General features: G+C 47.2%; 1 pseudogene; it reads left to right on the top strand.

The window, feature by feature from the left end:
* Positions 1 to 11,163: 11,163 nt before the first annotated feature.
* LOC100661475 (leukemia inhibitory factor-like) lies at positions 11,164 to 15,370 on the top strand (annotated as a pseudogene).
* The last annotated feature ends 562 nt before the right edge of the window (positions 15,371 to 15,932 follow it).

The following is a 15,932-nucleotide window of genomic DNA, read 5'->3' as shown; positions in this document are numbered from 1 at the left end:
AAGACAACACACAGTACAGGGTAGGTCAGCACAACTGGACTAAACCAAGAGCAAAGAAGTTTCCTGAATAAACTGAATGCTTCGAAGGCCAGTGTAGCAGGGGCAGGGGTTTGGGGACCACGATTTCAAGGGACATCTAAGTCAACTGGCATAATAAAATCTATTAAGAAAACATTCTGCATCCCACTTCGAAGAGTGGCATCTGGGGTCTTAAACACTAGCAAGCAGCCATCTAAGATGCATCAATTGATCTCAACCCACCTGGATCAAAGGAGAATGAAGAACACCAAGGACACAAGGCGATTACGAGCCCAAGAGACAGAAAGGGCCACATGAACCAGAGACTACATCAGCCTGAGACCAGAAGAACTAGATGGTGCCCGGCTACAACTGATGACTGCCCTGACAGGGAACACAACAGAGAACCCCTGAGGGAGCAGGAGAGCAGTGGATGCAGACCTCAAATTCTCATAAAAAGATCAGACTTAATGGTCTGACTGAGACTGGAAGGATCCTGGTGGTCATGGCCCCAGACCTTCTGTTGGCCCAGGACAGGAACCATTCCCGAAGCCAACGCTTCAGACATGGATTGGACTGGACAATGGGTTGGAGAGGGATGCTGGTGAGGAGTGAGCTTCTTGGATCAGGTGGACACTTGAGACTATGTTGGCATCTCCTGCCTGGAGGGGAGATGAGAGGGTGGAGGAGGTTAGAAGCTGGGGAAATGGACACGAAAAGAGAGAGTGGAGGGAGAGAGCAGGCTGTCTCATTAGGGGGAGAGTAATTGGGAGTGTGTAGCAAGGTGTATGTGTGTTTTTGTGTGAGAGGCTGACTTGATTTGTAAACTTTCACTTAAAGCACAATAAAAATTACTTAAAAAAAAAAAAAAGAATCAGAATAGAGAAAAATATATGTGCTCAGCAAGAAATCTCAGATGAAACTGCTTCCTTAGCAGAATATATCTGTTCAGAAACAAAACTCAAATGGATATATTTTATGAGTATGATAACCAGCAAGTAATTCTTCAACTTTTCTATAGATTCCGTGTTTTCTTGAACAAAACGTATTTAAAATACAGGAAAACTATTTTCCTGGGTCTTATCTAATGAATGTATTTGCCATAAAAATGCAGTAAAAGGAAGTTAGTTTTTAAGTCATCCTAAGTTGTATTCTGGTTCTCCAAGTTTAAAAATAATGAATTTCATATTCCTTTTGCAATTAAAAAACAAACCGATTCCCAGTAAAACAGGCACCTAAATTTTTTTTTGGAGGGGGGGGTGCTAATTTTCCCTCCCTTCTTTCTTCATATCCTCCATCCTTCCTTCCAGTAAACATTGACTGAATTCCTAGGTGCTTTTTTTTTTTTTTTTTTTTTTAGGTGCCAAATTGCTGGAATGTCAAACCGTCACTATGTTGCACGCAGAAACCTCACGGTTTTATCTGCAAGCTGGCTTTGTATAAAAATAAACCTGTGTCTTAAAGGACAAAAAACAAAAAAAACAGTAGCCCTCAGGTCGACTCTAACCCATAGCAACCTCACATGCATCACAGTAGAACTGGGCTCCACAGTGTTTTCAATGGCGGAGAAGTAGGGCACCAGGTCTTTCTTCTGAGGCACCTCTGAGGGGACTCCAACCTTTCAGTTAGCAGCTGATCGCATTAACTGTTTGCACAACTCAGGCACTCCATCTACCACATACAAACCAAAAAACCAAACCCAGTGCCTTCAAGTTGATTCTGACTCATAGCGACCCTATAGGACAGAGTAGAACTCCCCCATAGAGTTTCCAAGGAACGCCTGGAGGATTCGAACTGCTGACCCTTTGGTTAGCAGCCGCTGCACTTAACCACTATCCCACCAGGGTTTCCATTTAAAAAAAAAAAAAACCACATAGTGGGTGTTTAATAAATATTTCTTGAACAAATGAAGGATGTAAGGACTGAGTTCAAGAGAGGGGAAGGGAAAGGACTTTCCCAATCCCACTCGAAGCCAGCAAAGGACCAGCTCTGGAACCCAGGTCCCTGTACCCTGGGCCTATGCTCTTTGCAATTTCTTCCAGACTGTATCCCCAGGATGACCAAGAGCTCTCCTATTCACCTCCCAAAAAAGGGGGCTGTTACTCCAGGGGCTCCATACACACGCCCCACCACCCTCAGGGAATTATTTCCAGACCACCTTGTGATAAGCACAGCATAGACTAGGGGCTGGCAAACTTTTTCTGTAAAGGTCTACATACAGTTTTAAGCTTTTCGCATCATACCGTCTCTGTCACAACTACTCAACTCTACTGTTCTGCAAAAAGCAGCCACAGACAATATATAAATAGTGTGACTGTGTTCCAGTAAAGCTTTATTTATAAAAACAGCTTCTGGGCTGAATTTAGCAAAGAAAAATACAGGGCACCCGTTAAATTTGAATTTCAGGGTCCTGTATTTTACCTGGCAACCCTAGACCGGTGAAGTTGGGGAGATTCTGGGAGTTGGAGTCAACCTTGAATCAAACAGAGACGAAAACAGTCATCCATGGAAGGCTACCACATGAGTGACCTGGGCTGGGCACCCTGTGTCTACTATCTCAGTTCATCTTCCCAGCAGCCCTATGAGGTGAGATGTGAGGTCTCCACTTCAGACACGATGAAACAAGGACTCAGGGAGAGAAAATAATGAGTCCATGTTCCCCTAGCTGGTCAGGGACAGAGCCAGGATCCAAACCCAGGGCAGTTGGCTCTAAAGCCCGTGGTCTCTCTTACACTAACCTTGCTTTACGGTGTAAAAACCGAGGCTCAGAGAGGGGAGTGAGGCATCCAGGGCACACGGTGATGAGGACGCCTGCCCGAGACTAGGACGAAAGGCCTCCTGGCTCCCATTCAGTTTCTGCAGAGCTGGATCTTGTCTCGGCATCCCCGTAGTCTGGGGGCTGATTAGGAGCTGGGTGATGATGGGTTAATCAATTCTGGCCAGGATTTCTCAACCTGGCACTACCTATTGACATTTTGGTTAGAATAATTCTTATTGCGGGGGGGCTGTTCTGTGCATTGTAGGATGTTGAGCAGCATCCCTGGCCTCTGCCCACTAGATGCCAGGAGCACACCCGTCCTAGTTGTGACAACCAAAAATTTCTGCAGACATTGCCAAGTGGTCCTTGGGAGACACAGCCACCCCATTGAGAAATACCGATCTTGAATAATGCAGAGGTTTGAACTTCGAGGAACTAACTGGGAATCCCCACTTGTCACTCTTCCAGAGGCCATGAGCCAAGTCCCCAAGCCCTTGGCAAAAGCATTCTGGATGTTCAGAATGGGACCAGGCACTATTGGGAAGCCCTGAGGAGCAGAAGAAGAGGTTCGTGTTGCCCAAGCCATGATAAAAATTGCTTCAAGCAGAAAATAAACACCAGTGATGCAGCTCTGTGTTCTGTAGGTAGCAAAGGAGGCTTGAAACCAGAGGTTCCAGAACCTCTGTGGACTGAATCCCCTAGAGCTGTCACAGGCCACCTCTGGGGCCTCTCCTCGTGGACCAAAGCAGACTCTGGAGGGTGGTCCAGGAATCTGTCTTTTCATCAAGTTACCCAGCCCCGTTCTATAATTCTCTTTCAGCCAGCCCAGTTCAGTCCCCCAACAGGTGTTTGGGGCCAGCTCCTGAAGGCCCCTTCTGAGGAATGAAGTAGAGGAATTGGGGCCCAGGGCTGCAGCTGGAGAACTTTTGGATAGGGAGCGGGGATGCTTGATTCTTGCCATGTGGGTGGCTAACTTCTTTGCGTCAGGCTGGTCTGGTGGAGACAATGACCTCACCTGCTTGGAAGAGCCTGTGGCGGCTGCTCGGCTGTGGGGTCGGGGAGGGGTCCCAAGAGCCAGACAGAGAGGAGCTTGGGGGCTGAGAACGCCTTCCCCCAGCCTGGCTGCGGCTCAGTGCAGCGGCCTGTGGTCTGGCTGGGAGCAGAGGACTAGACCTCCCCTGTGGCTGGCACCCACTCAGCGGCCTCTTCCCAGCCATGATGGGAAAGGGAGAGGGGCTGACGTGGGGCTGACCTCACACTCGGCTCCCCACCTCTTGTGCCTCCCTTGGGCTTCACTGTATCTGGGAAGCAGGACCTACCACTGGTCGCTGAGGGAACGGGGGCGACTCTGGCCAGGGAATCCGGCAGGCCGAACTGCGTGGGAGACACTGAAGGCTGGGTCTCCAGCCAGAGTCAGGGCAAGGTGTGGGGAGACAGAAAGGCCCCCTTGCACCCCAGAACCTCCTCTGCTGCCTACAGGAGAGCTGAGGTTTCCCTGAGGAGGCTCACCATGGTGGGGCTTGTGAGGGTTCTAAAAATAAATCAAGAGCGGAGCAGATATTCCAGGGGGTGGGGGGATGGAGGGGAGGCAGGTAGGGTGTGGATATTCAGATAAGACCTGTCGCACTTACCCACCTGCTTACTGTCTGCCAAGCATTCTGTCCTCATGTCTCTCAAAGGCCACAAGAGGGTCATGTGAGAGATGAGGAAACTGAGGCACAGAAAGTTAAGAACCTTGCCTAAGCTCCTACAGCTGCAAAGGACAGAGCCAGGATCCATATCCAGCCATGTGGAAGCCCTGGCCCTGTGCACGGGGTGCTGCACTGTGGTGCTTCTCAGACTCCAATGAACAGGAAGCCTGAGGACAGCACTGAAATGCAGATCCCAGGGGGGCTGCGAGCTCCCAGGGGTGTGGAGGTGGCTGGCTGAGAACGCTGAGCTGGGCAGAGCCGGCTACATGATTTGCAGGACCTTATACATAATGAACCGGGAGCCCTGGTGGCGTAGGTTAAGAGCTTGGCTGCTAACCAAGAGGTCGGCAGCTCGAATCCGCCAGCTGCTCCTTGGACACTCTATGGGGCAGTTCTACTCAGTTCTATAGGGTCGCTGTGAGTTGGAATCGATGGCAACGGGTTTGGTTTTTTGGGGGGCTTGATACATAATAAAGGTCCCTGTGTGGCACAAACGATTTGTGCTTGACTACTAATATAAAGGTTGGAGGGTCAAACACACCCAGTGGTGCTGTAGAAGAAAGCCCTCGTACTCTGCTTCTGTAAAGATGACAGCCAAGAAAACACTATGGAGCAGTTCTATTCTGTCACACATAGGGTCACCAAGAGTCAGAATCAATTCAACTCGACATCGATGGTTTGTTTGGTTTGGTTTGGTGCAAAATGAGTTGTAGAATGGTCAAACAGTTAACACACTCGGCTGCTAACTGAAAGGCTAGAGGTTCATGTCCCCTCAGGGGCACCTCAGAAGAAAGGCCTGCAGATCTACTTCTGAAAAACCAGCATTGAAAACCCTATGGAGCACAGTCCTGTTCTGGCACACATGGGGTCATCGTGAGTCAGAGTTGACTGGATGGCAACTGGCTCCAACTGATGCAAAATGAAAATGTGGACCCCTTGTTCAAAAACAATTTAGAATTTCAAGATGACAAGAGCAGAGCATTAAACCAAGCCTTGGGCCCTTCTGAGTGGGGGTTTATGAAGTCAGGTGTGAAGCTGGGAACAAGACTGAGGTCCACAGGAAGGGGGTGGCCTCACCCTCTTAGCAATTTGAGCAGGGCTTCTGAAATCTTCTGGAATGAGGAGGCACTTTGGCCAGATGGGAAGGGGCTGAGCTGAAGGCAGACAGACAGGCTGGAGGCTGTTACAATAGTCCAAGACAGAAGTAATAACAGCCTGGGGCAGGGAAAAAGACAAGAGGGGATGGCTTCAGGCCATGTAGAGGCTGATTTGGACACACTGAGACAGGTGACAGACAGTAGTGTCCTAGGGCCACCTAACAAACGACCATAAACTGGGTGGCATGAAACAGCAAAGATTTATCTTCTCACAGTTCCAGAGGCCAGAAGTCTGAAATCAAGGGGTCAGTAACGACATAAGCCCTCTGAAGGCTCCAGGGGAGAATTCTTTTCTTGCCTCTTCCAGCTTCTGGTGACTCCAGACGTTCCTGGGCCGTGGCCACATCATTCTAATCTCTGCCTGTCTTCACGTGACCTTCTCCTCATGCCTCTCCTCCAGGTGTCTCTTATAAGGACAATTGTAACTGCATTTAGGGCTCAATGGATAATCTAGGATGATCTCATCTTGAGATCTTTAACTACATCACAAAGACTCTTTTTCCAAATACGGTTGCATTCACAGGCTCTGGGGGTTAGGACGTAGGCATATCTTTTGAGGGTCCACCATTCAACCCACTACAGTGGGCAATGCATGTAATGCCCCTTCCCAGGACAGGAGAAGAAGAACAAGCCAAGGAGGACAAGAGTCCCACACCCGCAGCTAACACATGCAGCACCCTTGTCTTTGGAGAACGGTCCTTCTGGAGAGCTGGGAGGGCTGCCCACCACCTGTGGGGTGGAGGGTGGGAACTTGGTGAGCAGGACCAGGAAGAAAGCCTGCTGACAGATAGAGCCTTTCTCAGCTTTGATTCATTGACTGTCTGGGCAGGAGCTGGGCTGAATTCCTTGGAATGACAAAAATGCCTCACACACACTTTCCTCTTGGCTGGTGGTTTGGTTCTCAGCCGGCAGAGAAGGCCTGTTTGCTGCATTCACCCCCACTAGCCCTCTATCCCATCATGTCTGCAGCTGTCCCTCTGCACTCTACCCAGCCCTCCTCCCCCGAGATACCTTCTCTTTATCTCCGTCATTGAGGCTCAGATGGAGTAGACAGGCCTTGACCACCTCCTCATAATTGAAGTATTTGGCCCGTTAAATGAGGCTGAAGCAGGGACGCAGACAGGCTGGGCAGGCTGGGTCCTCTGGTAGGGCAGGAGGTGGCCTGGGAATTGTCCTTGATGCCGAAGCCAAAACCAAAACCTGGTGCCATCGGGTCAATTCCAACTCATAGCAACCCTTTTTAGAACAGAGTAGAACTGCCCAAAAGGGTTTCCAAGGCTGTACTCTTTATGGAAAGCGAGCCCTGGTAGCACAGTGGTTAAAGTGCTTGACTGCTAACCAAAAGGTGGATGGTTCAAACTCACCAGCTGCTCTGCAGGAGAAAGATATGGCAGTCTGTTTCCGTAAACAGTACAGCCTTGGAAACCCTATGGGGAGGTTCTACTCTGCCCTGTAGGGTTGCTATAAGCAGGGATCATCTCAACAGCTGTGGGTTTGTTTGGGTTGAAATGTTTACAAAAGCAGACTGCCATATCTTTCTCCCATGGAGCAGCCGGTGGGTTTGAATCACCAACCTTTTAGTTAGCATCCGAGCACGTAACCACTGTGAAACCTGGGCTCTGCTGATGCTGAAGCCAGTGCCCCATGAATGCTTTCAATCTGGGCCCCAGGCAGTGGCCCTGGAATGAGCCGGGCGCAAAGACTCAAAGCCCACTGACTCCCCAAGCCCTCTGCCCCCATGCCATCCCTCATGTGTGCCCTGGCGTTGCTCCAACCCTCACAGAATCTTCCAGGAGGGAGGGAGTCTTCTGGTGTACATTTTGTAAGTATATTATGCATCAGCAAAAAGGTTTTAAAGCCCTGGGGACAACTCGTACACCAATGTTCATTGCAACACTATTCATAGTAGCCAAAAGTAGGAACAACCTAAATGTCCATCAACTGAAGAATGGATAAACAACATGTGGCAGATAGACACATTGGAATATTATTCAGCCATAAGGAGAAATGAAGTTTTGATAAATGCTGCAACACAGATGAACCTTGAAAACATTATACTGCATGTCATAAGTCAGGCATGAAAGGACAAATATTGTATGATTTCACTTATATGAAATATTTAGAATTGGCAAATGTATAGAGACCAAAGCTTATTAGTGGTTACTAGGAGAGGGAGCAAAAAGGAAAGCAGAATCATAGTTTAGGGGGCACTGAGTTACTGTAAAGGGTGATGGAAATTTTTACAAATGCAGAGTGGTGATGGTTGTACAGCATAATTAATGTCACTGAATTGTGCATGTAAAAAATGTTGAAATGGCAAATGTTTTTGTTATATATATCTTTTACCAAAATTAAAAAAAGAAAAAAACCTGGGGACTGGGAGAAGTTTCTGAGGCATATTCAGCCCCTGCCCACCCTAGGATACAATAGTCCTCCCTTGGATTGGGCTAAAGGCCCGGTTTGTGCTGCATCACCCTGGCCCCACGTAGAATCCCCTTCACTGGGCTGCATTTGACATTGGGCACCAGCTTTGCCAAGACCACCTCAGGGCCAGCCTGGAATCCTTAATGAAATGTGCCACCTTGGGTGGGACATCAATCACTCCTCACTCCTCACACTCCCCCACCCAGGGGTCTCAGAAGAAGTTCTCTTTAGAATCCAGGCTCAGGGTGGGCTCTGCTTCCCCTGAAGTGTAGGAAAGTCTGCTCCTTTTTGATCATAGGAATCACACAGTAGATCATATTTCCCTTTTTCTTTTGGCTGCCAGGAGTCTCAGAACCAACTTTGAAGCTTAGCCACAGTAATTATGTAGCCCCTTGTGAGCTGAAGGATTTATTTTCTTTATTTCTGTGGTCTGGGTTTTATCAGTCTGCTTATATCTTCTCTGCTCCTGATTCTCTTTCTGTATTTTATCAGTATTTTTTATTGTGCACTTTCTGTTGTAAGGGTCTTGCCTGCTGTTTAGAACAAATAGGGCTATAAATAAGGAAACAAATACATCTCGCTTCCTTATGACATGTATTTCTGAAAAGGTGTTATTTAGTGTAATAAATGAATTCCACTTCTGCATAAAACCAGTAGTCATGGAGTCAATTCCAACTCATGGCGACCCCATGTGTGTCAGAGTAGACTGTGCTCCATAGGGTTTTCAATAGCTTATTTTTCAGAAGTAGCCCATCAGGGTTTTCATCTGAGATACCTCTGGGTGGTCTCAAACTTCCAACCTTTCAGTTAGCACCCAAACACTTTAACCATTTTAACCACCCAGGGACTCTTTAAAAGAAAGGCCTGGGCCAACAAATATGTAAGGAAACGCTCATTATTATTAGCCGTTAGAGAAATGCAAATCAAAACTACAATGAGATACCATCTCACCCCAACAAGGCTCACATAAATCCAAAAAACACAAAATAATAAATGTTGGGGAGGTTGTAGAGAGATTGGAACATTTATACAGTGCTGGTAGGAATGTAAAATGGTACAACCACTTTGGAAATCAATTTGGCGCTTCCTTAAAAAGCTAGAAATAGAACTATCATACGATCCAGGAATTCCACTACTTGGAATATATCCTAGAGGAATAAGAGCCTTCACACGAACAGATATATGCACACCCATGTTCACTGCAGCACTGCTTACAATAGCAAAAAGATGGAGGCAACCAAGGTGCCCATCAGTGGATGAATGGGTAAAAAATTATGGTATATTCACATAATGGAATATTATGCAACAATTAAGAACAACGACGAATCCGTGAAACATCTCATAACATGGAGGAATCTGGAAGGTATTACGCGGAGTGAAATTAGTCAGTTGCAAAGGGACAAATATTGTATGAGACCATTATTATAAGAACTCTAGATAAAGTTTAAACACAGAAGAAAATATTCTTTGATGGTTATGAAGGTGGGAGGGAGGAAGAGGGATATTCATTAACTAGATAGTAGACTAGGACTATTTTAGGTGAAGGGAAAGACAACATACAATACAGGATGCACAACTGGACTAAACCAAAAGCAAAGAAGTTTCCTGAATACAACCGAATGCTTCAAAGGCCAGAGTAGCAGGGATGGAGGTTTGGGGACCATGGTTTCAGGGGACATCTACGTCAATTGGCATAACAAAATGTATTAAGAAAACGTTCTGCATCCCACTTTGGTGAGGCGTCCGGGGTCTTAAACACTAGCAAGTGGCCATCTAAGGTGTATCAATTGGTCTCAAACCACCTAGAGCAAAGGAGAATGAAGAACACCAAAGACATGTGGTCAAGATGAGCCTGAGAGACAGAAAGGGCCACATAAGCCAGAGACTCCATCAGCCTGAGACTGGAAGAACTGGATGGTGCCCGGCTACCAGTGATCACTACCCTGACTGGGAACAAAACAGAGAATCCCTGATGGGGCAGGAAAACAGTGGGATGCAGATCTCAAATTCTCGTAAAAAGACCAGGCTTAATGGTCTGACTGAGACTAGAGGGACCCTGGAGGTCACGGTCCCCGGACCCTTTGTTAGCCTGACTGGAACCGTTCCCAAAGCCAACTCTTCAGACAGGGATTGGACTGGACTATAAGATAGATAATGATACTGGTGAGAAGTGAGCTTCTTGGCTCAGGTAGACACATGAGACTATGTGGGCAACTCCTGCTTGGAGGTGAGATGAGAAGGCAGAGGGGGACAGGACCTGGTTGCATAAACACAGGGAAAACAGGGTGGAGAGGAGGAGTGTGCTGTTTCATTAGGGGGAGAGCAGCTAGGAGTACATAGTAAGGTGTGTATAACTTTTTGTATGAGACTGACTTGATTTGTAAACTTTCACTTAACACACAAAAAATAAATTAAAAAAAAAAAAAAGACCTGGTGATCTACTTCTGAAAAATCAGTCATTGCAAACCCTACAATCACAATTCTACTCTGACACACATGGGTCACCATGATTTGAAATTGACTCGATGGCAACTAGCAACAACGAAAACAAAGGTAGGAGACTGGCCACATTTGGGGAAGGACAGAGATGAAGGAGATGGGAAATTGTGGGGCAGATGGCCTCAGCAGCCAGAATCAGGTGGCGGGTTTGGGAGGGCGAAGAGGTCAGTGAAGGATTTCTACCCCCCACAAACAATCTTCCCCTGCCCTCCCCATAATCTCTATGGGAGCCCAGAATGAGAGATTGGGGTCACTCTGGGCAGATGCACATGCTGCAATGCATAGGAATCTGAGCCATTTGGGGAGATGGGTAGATATGCACCTCCTGTTCCAAAAGGATAGGGAGTAGTACCCTCAAGTTAGAGGGCCAAGAGGCCACGGGGCTTTTGCCTTCTTGAAGGTAAGGATTGGATGGTTAGGTGTTGCCCTAGATCCAGGTTCCAATCAGTGGGAACAGCTCTTATCCTGCAGGGAGATATAAGCAGGTAGAGAGAAGCAAGGATAGTGAGATAGAGATAGGGGGAGACAGAGGGACAGTGATGATAGAGCCATGGGTGGAGACACAGTGCATCCAGTGTGACCTGAGCCTCCAGCTGCCATTCACACTGTCCTGATCATGGCATCTTTCTACCGGCTCCCAGGAATCCTCTCACTGCTGCTTGTTCTGCACTAGAAACATGGGGCACGGAGCCCCCTTCCCAACACTCCTGACAAGGTCACCTGTACCACAGTCACCCATGTCTCCCCAACCTCACTACCCAGGTCAGGAATCAACTGCTGCAGCTCAACCGTAGTGTCAGCTCCCTCCTCATTCTCTATGTAAGTTACCCCTTCCCATCCCTGGATACCGAGGACAGGGGAGGTGGGGCTGGGGTGACAGGAGTGGGCAGAATTCCTGCAGATACCAGTAGAGGCTGCACTGACCTAGGCTGGTGGAGGGCTGGCCAGGGAGGAGACCTTTTTGGAGATGGAAGGAAAGAAGAGGAACTGGTTAGACCACACCCAGCTTTCCCAACTCCCTACCCCTAGCCCTTTCCAAGGTCAGAAAGCACTTCAGGTGTTAAGATTCCTTCACTACGTGGAGCAAGAGGCAGGTGGAGATACACAAGGGAGGGAAAAGCAGGGACATGTTTAGAGAGGTGGCATGGGGAAGGACTGCGGGCGGTGGATGTCTGGAAGTGAGGGATGCCACCGACAGAGCAACCCCGTATGTGTCAGAGAAGAAATGTACTCCATATGTTTTGCAATGGCTGGTATTTCGCAAGTGGATCACCAAAGCTTTCTTTTGAGGCACTTCTATGTGCACTCGCCTTTCAATTAGCAGCCAAGGGCGTTAACCATGTGCACCACCCAGGGACTACTAATGTTGTTGTTGTTAGGTGCCGCAGAGTAGGTTCCGACTCATAGCGACCCTATGCACAGCAGAACGAAACACTGCCTGGTCCTGCGCCATCCTTACAATCCTTGTTATGCTCAAGCTCATTGTTGCAGCCACTGTGTCAATCCACCTCGTTGAGGGTCTTCCTCTTTTCCACTGACCCTGTACTCTGCCAAGCATGATGTCCTTCTCCAGGGACTGATCCCTCCTGACAACATGTCCAAAGTATGTAAGACGCAGTCTTGCCGTCCTTGCTTCTAAGGAGCATTCTGGTTGGACTTCTTCCAAGACAGATTTATTCGTTCTTCTGGCAGTCCATGGTATATTCGATATTCTTTGCCAACACCAAAATTCAAAGGCGTCAACTCTTCTTCGGTCTCCCTTATTCATTGACCAGCTTTCACACACCATATGATGCGATTGAAATTACCATGGCTTGGGTCAGGCGCACCTTAGTCTTCAGGGTGACATCTTTGCTCTTCAACACTTTGAAGAGGTCTTTGCAGCAGATTTACCCAATGCAATGCGTCTTTCGATTTCTTCACTGCTGCTTCCATGGCTGTTGATTGTGGATCCAAGTAAAATGAAATCCTTGACAACTTCAATCGTTTCTCCATTTATCATGATGTTGCTCATTGGTCCAGTTGTGAGGATTTTTGTTTTCTTTATGTTGAGGTGTAATCCATACTGAAGGCTGTGGTCTTTGACCTTCATTAGTAAGAGCTTCGAGTCCTCTTCACTTTCAGCAAGCAAGGTTGTGTCATCTGCATATCGCTGGTTGTTAATGAGTCTTCCTCCTATCTTGATGCCTCGTTCTTCTTCATATAGTCCAGGATCTTGGATTATTTGTTCAGCATACAGATTAAATAGGTATGGTGAAAGAATACAACCCTGACATACAACTTTCCTGACTTTAAACCAATCAGTATCCCCTTGTTCCGTCTGAACAACTGCCTCTGGATCTATGTAAAGGTTCCTCATGAGCACAACTAAGTGTTCTGGAATTCCCATTCTTCGCAATGTTAATCCATAGTTAGTTATGATCCACACAGTCGAATGCCTTTGCATAATCAATAAAACACAGATAAACATCCTTCAGGTATTCTCTGCTTTCAGCCAGGATCCATCTGACATCAGCAATGATATCCCTGGTTCCACATCCTCTTCTGAAACCGGCCTGAATTTCTGGCAGATCCCTGTCGATATACTGCTGCAGCCATTTTTGAATGATCTTCAGCAGAATTTTGCTTGCTTGTGATATCGTTCTATAATTTCCACATTGGGTTGGATCACCTTCCTTGGGAATAGGCAGAAGTAAGGATCTCTTCCAGTCAGTTGGCCAGGAAGCTGTCTTCCCTATTTCTTGGCATAGACGAGTGAGCACCTCCAGCACTACATCTGTTTGTTGAAACATCTCAATTGATATTCCATCAATTCCTGGAGGCTTGTTTTTCGCCAATGCCTTCAGAGCAGCTTGGACTTCTTCCTTCAGTACCATCGGTTCCTGATCATATACCACCTCTTGAAATGTTCGAATATCAACTAATTCTTTTTGGTATAATGACTCTGTGTATTCCTTCCATCTTCTTTTGATGCTTCCTGCATCGTTTAATATTTTCCCCATGGAATCCTTCACTATTGCAACTCGAGGCTTGAATTTTTTCTTCAGTTCTTTCAGCTTGAGAAACGCCGAGCATGTTCTTCCCTTTTGGTTTTCCATCTCCGGCTCTTTGCACATGTCATTATAATACTTTACTTTGTCTTCTCGAGAGGTCCTTTGAAATCTTCTGTTCAGTTCTTTTACTTCATCAATTCTTCCTTTTGCTTTAGCTGCTCCACGCTCAAGGGCAAGTTTCAGAGTCTTCTCTGACATCCACCTTGGTCTTTTCTTTCTTTCCTGTCTTTTCAGTGACCTCTTGCTTTCTTCATGGATGACGTCCTTGATGTCATTCCACAACTCATCTTGTCTTCAGTCACTAGTGTTCAATGTGCCAAATCTATTCTTGAGATGGTCTCTAAATTCGGGTGGGATATATTCAAGGTCATATTTTGGCTCTCGTGGACTCGCTCTGATTTTCTTCAGTTTCAGCTTGAACTTGCATATGAGCAATTGATAGTCTGTTCCACAGTTGGCCCCTGGCCTTGTTCTGACTGATGATATTGAGCTTTTCCATTGTCTCTTTCCACAGATGTGGTCAATTTGATTTCTGTGTGTTCCATCTGACAAGGTCCATGTATATAGTCGCCATTCCTGTTGGTGAAAGAAGATATTTGCAATGAAGAAGTCATTGGTCTTGCAAAATTCTATCATATGATCTCTGGCATTATTTCTATCACCAAGGCCATATTTTCCAACTACTGATCCTTCTTCTTTGTTTCCAACTTTTGCATTCCAATCGTCAGTAATTATCAGTACATCTTGATTGCATGTTTGATGAATTTCAGACTGCAGCAGCTGGTAAAAATCTTCTATTTATTCATCTTTGGCCCTAGTGGTTGGTGCGTAAATTTAAATAATAGTTGTATTAACTGGTCTTCCTTGTAGGCGTATGGATATTATCCTATCACTGACAGCGTTGTACTTCAGGATAGATCTTGAAACGCTCTTTTTGACAATGAATGCAACATCATTCCTCTTTGAGTTGTCATTCCCAGCATAGTAAACTATATGATTGTCCAATTCAAAATGGCCAATATCAGTCCATTTCAGCTCACTAATGCCTAGGATATCAATGTTTATGCATTCCATTTCATTTTTGATGATTTCTAATTTTCTTAGATTCATACTTCATACATTCCAGGTTCCGATTATTAATGGATGTTTGGTAAAGGCCTTGATTCTTTACCAAGTGCATTCATACCCAGATTTCCATCTGCCTCTCCTGAAGATCCTGAGATGTCTTCAGTGCACAGAGTTGGGTCCCCATGCCATAAGTGGGGAAACAGGCCCAAGAGCTTGCCCTGAGGGTTGGCGGCAGGGCTACAACACCAATTCCTCCCTCCTTGCTCATCTCATCTCTGCCTTCTGCTCCTCGGTACATGGCCCAGGGTGAGCTGTTTCCCACCTACGTGGACAAGCTTTGTGGCCGTGACTTGATGAACTTCCCACCCTTCTATGCCAATAGCATGGAGAAGGACAAGCTGGTGGAGCTGTACCCCATCATCACTTACTTTGATACCTCCTTGGGCAACATCATGGAGGACCAGAAGACCCTCAACCCCAAAGCCCAGAATCTCCATACCAGCTGAGCTCCACGGCAGACACCCTTTGGGGATCCCTCAGCAACGTGCTCTGCCACCTGTGCAACAAGTACTACGTAGGCCACATGGACACATCCTACAGCCCTGACACCTCAGTGAAAACATCTTACAGAACAAGAAGCTGGGCTGTCAGCTCCTCGTGAAGTACAAGCAGTTCATCACTGACCTAGCCCAGGTCTTCTAGGTACAGGATTTTGAAGTGTGTTGTGGATCAAGGGATCTTGGGAGCTGGATCTAGAGGTGGAGGGGGGCTCTCAACGTGGCAGGAGGTCATCACTAAGGCCAAGTGGGGCTGCTGGCGGAACCTGAGGGGCTCCTTGCCAGTCCACTCAACTGAGGTGTGGGCTGGGAGGAAGCCGATCAAGGTCAAAACTTCCACTGGCATGGTCTCGACACTGCGCCAATTAGAAGATGGCATGCCTCCCACTGGAAGATGGCAGCCAGGCACTATGGTGTCAGGCTGGTGAGTGGAGTGAGAGCTAGATTTCTGCCCACATCTGACTCTCAGGTGTGGCTATGAGCAGTGAGCAAACACATTGTCTCCAGTGGCCCTGACTGCAGGACAAGAGAGCAGTTGACAGGTCCTAGAACTGTCCTGGCCCAGCACCCTCGCTCTAAAGATGCTCCTGCACAGTGGGAAGCCCTTTGCGTGCCCCACTCTCCAGTAAGGACACGAGGTCCTGGTATAGGAGGCCTCATGAAGCTGGATCTGTCAGGGGGAGCTGCTGCCCTCTGCTCTGGAGAGG

The sequence above is a fragment of the Loxodonta africana genome, chromosome 19 (genome assembly GCF_030014295.1).
Source record: "Loxodonta africana isolate mLoxAfr1 chromosome 19, mLoxAfr1.hap2, whole genome shotgun sequence".
Taxonomy (NCBI): domain Eukaryota; kingdom Metazoa; phylum Chordata; class Mammalia; order Proboscidea; family Elephantidae; genus Loxodonta; species Loxodonta africana.
Note: the sequence above shows the minus strand (reverse complement) of the source record. Positions and strands in the feature narration are given on the sequence as shown.